Below are 3507 nucleotides of genomic sequence, written 5' to 3'. Positions count from 1 at the left end.
GAAATTACTGCGCTTATAGAGAAAGTCTCCGCTGTCCAAGAAGAGACTAATATTTTGCAGGAATCTATGGAAGAAGAAGTTGATGAAACTGTGAGCTCATTGGATGAAAAAGATGAGGAGGAGAGCGAAGAACAAAAGGAGGAAGAGCGGATTGATCACCCGTGCCCACCTTCTAATGAGAGTAACTCTTCAACTCATACATTGTTTAATTCCCCTTCGTGCTTACTCGAAGGATGAATGCTATGATAATTGTTATGATCCCGTTGATTCTCTTGAAATATCCCTTTTTGATGATGCTTGCTATGCTTGTGGCCAAGATGCCAATATGAATTATGCTTATGGAGATGAACTTGCTATAGTTCCTTATGTTAAACATGAAATTGTTGCTATTGCACCCACACATGATAGTCCTATTATCTTTTTGAATTCTTCCAACTACACTATATCGGAGAAGTTTGTGCTTATTAAGGATTATATTGATGGGTTGCCTTTTACTATTGCACATGATGATTTTGATGAATATAATATGCATGTGCTTGCTGCTCCTACTTGCAATTATTATGAGAGAGGAACTATATCTCCACCTCTCTATGTTTCCAATACGATAAAATTGCAAGAAACTGTTTATACTATGCATTGGCCTTTACTTTGTGTGCATGAATTGTTCTTTTATGACATGCCGATGCATAGGAAGAGAGTTAGACTTCGTCATTACATGATATATGTTACTTTGTGCTCACTACTAAATTACAAATCATTGTTAATTAAAATTGGCTTTGGTATACATTGGGATCCGGGTGGATTCATTACTTGAGCACTATATGCCTAGCTTAATGGCTTTAAAGAAAGCGCTGCCAGGGAGACAACCCGGAAGTTTTAGAGAGTCATTTATTTCTGTTGAGTGCTTTTATATAGTTTAAAAACAACAAAAATAAAGAGGGGAACCCAAAACTTTTTCAAAAAGGAAAGTAAAAGTGAGAAAGACAAGCATTGTTGAAGTGGGAGCTAGCCTTGAACTTTGTTCATGCTCACGGAAACTTTGTGAATCTTGATTACAGAAACTTTTCAACAAAAATAATTATCCCCTTGTACAATTCCATTGTATTATAAAAATAATGTGCCAAGGTTTGCCTTTAGGATGTTTACATTTGCTTGATGGTTTGTACGGTGCAGGACAGAAACTTTGGCTGTAGTGCGCGATTTTACATTTTTAGCTGGAACATCAAATGGTTCTGATTCTTTTTGCACTGTCTTCCTATACAAATTTTTATTTTTCCTAATTTTGGTAGAATTTTTCAAGTATCATAAGTATGGTGAATGTTCAGATTATTACAGACTGTTCTGTTTTAGACAGATTCTGTTTTTGATGCATAGTTTGCTTGTTTTGATGAAACTATCGAATTTATATCAGTGGATTAAGCCATGAAAAAGTTATACTACAGTAGACACAATGCAAAAACAAAATATGAATTGGGTTTGCAACAGTACTGTAGAGTAGTGATTTGCTTTATTATACTAACGGATCTTACCGAGTTTTTTGTTGAAGTTTTGTGTGGATGAAGTGTTCGATGATTGAGAAGGTTTCGATGTGAGAAGAAGGAAGAGAGGCAAGAGCTAAAGCTTGGGGATGCCCGAGGCACCCCAAGTAAATATTCAATGAGACTCAAGCGTCTAAGCTTGGGGATGCCCCGGAAGGTATCCCCTCTTTCTTCAACAAGTATCGGTATGTTTTCGGATTCGTTTCGTTCATGCGATATGTGCAATATTGGAGCGTCTTTTGCATTTAGTTTTCATTTTTATTTTATGAACCATGCTGGTATGAGATAGTCCTTGGTTGATTTATAGAATGCTCTATGCACTTCACTTATATCTTTTGAGTACGGCTTTATAGAATAATTCATGTGCTTCACTTATATCCTTTGAAGTTTGGATTGCCTGTTTCTCTTTACATAGAAAACCACCATTTGTAGAATGCTCTTTTGCTTCACTTATATGTGTTAGAGCGTGGGCATATCTTTTTTAGAAAGAATTAAACTCTCTTGTTTCACTTACATCTATTTAGAGAGATGACATGAATTGGTCATTCACATGGTTAGTCATAAAATCATACATAAAACTTGTAGATCACTGAATATGATATGTTTGATTCCTTCCAATAGATTTGGGATATAAAGATGGTGATATTAGAGTCATGCTAGTGGGTAGTTGTGGATTAGTAGAAATACTTGTGTTGAGGTTTGTGATTCCCGTAGCATGCACGTATGGTGAACCGTTATGTGATGAAGTAGGAGCATGATTTATTTATTGATTGTCTTCCTTATGAGTGGCGGTCGGGGACGAGCGATGGTCTTTTCCTACCAATCTATCCCACTAGGAGCATGTGTGTAGTACTTTGTTTCGATAGCTAATAGACTTTTGCAATAAGTATGTGAGTTCTTTATGATTAATGTTGAGTCCATGGATTATACGCACTCTCACCCTTCCACCATTGCTAGCCTCTCCAGTATCGCGCAACTTTCGCCGGTACCATAAACCCACCATATACCTTCCTCAAAACAGCCACCATACCTACCTATCATGGCATTTCCATAGCCATTCCGAGATATATTGCCATGCAACTTCCATCATCATCATATACATGACTTGAGCATTCATTGTCATATTGCTTTGCATGATCGTAAGATAGCTAGCATGATGTTTTCATGTTTTGATGTCACTGCTATGCTAGATCATTGCACATCCCGGTACACCGCCGGAGGCAACCATATAGAGTCATACTTTGTTCTAGTATCGAGTTGTAATATTGAGTTGTAAGTAAATAAAAGTGCGATGATTATCATTATTAGAGCATTGCCCTAGTGAGGAAAGGATGATGGAGAATATGATTCCCCCACAAGTCAAGATGAGACTCCGGACTTTAAAAATAAATAAAAGAGGCCAAAGAAGCCCAAATAAAAAAAGAGGCCAAAGAAGCCCACCAAAAAAAAGAGAGAAAAAGAGAGAAGGGGCAATGTTACTATCCTTTTACCAAACTTGTGCTTCAAAATAGCACCATGTTCTTCATATAGAGAGTCTCTTGAGTTATCACTTTCATATACTAGTGGGAATTTTCATTATAGAACTTGGCTTGTATATTCCGATGATGGGCTTCCTCAAATGCCCGAGGTCTTCATGAGCAAGCAAGTTGGATGCACACCCACTTAGTTTTCAGTCTGAGCTTTCATGCACTTATAGCTCTTAGTGCATCCATTGCATGGCAATCCCTACTCACTCACATTGATATCTATTGATGGGCATCTCCATAGCCCCTTGATACGCCTAGTTGATGTGAGACTATGTTCTCCTTTTTTTGTCTTCTCCACAACATCCACCATCATATTCTATTCCACATATAGTGCTATATCCATGGCTCACGCTCATGTATTGCATGAAAGTTGAAAAAGTTTGAGAACATCAAAAGTATGAAACAATTGCTTGGCTTGTCATCGGGGTTGTGCATGATTTGAA

Source organism: Triticum aestivum, chromosome 5A (genome assembly GCF_018294505.1).
Source record: "Triticum aestivum cultivar Chinese Spring chromosome 5A, IWGSC CS RefSeq v2.1, whole genome shotgun sequence".
NCBI lineage: Eukaryota > Viridiplantae > Streptophyta > Magnoliopsida > Poales > Poaceae > Triticum > Triticum aestivum.
Note: the sequence above shows the minus strand (reverse complement) of the source record.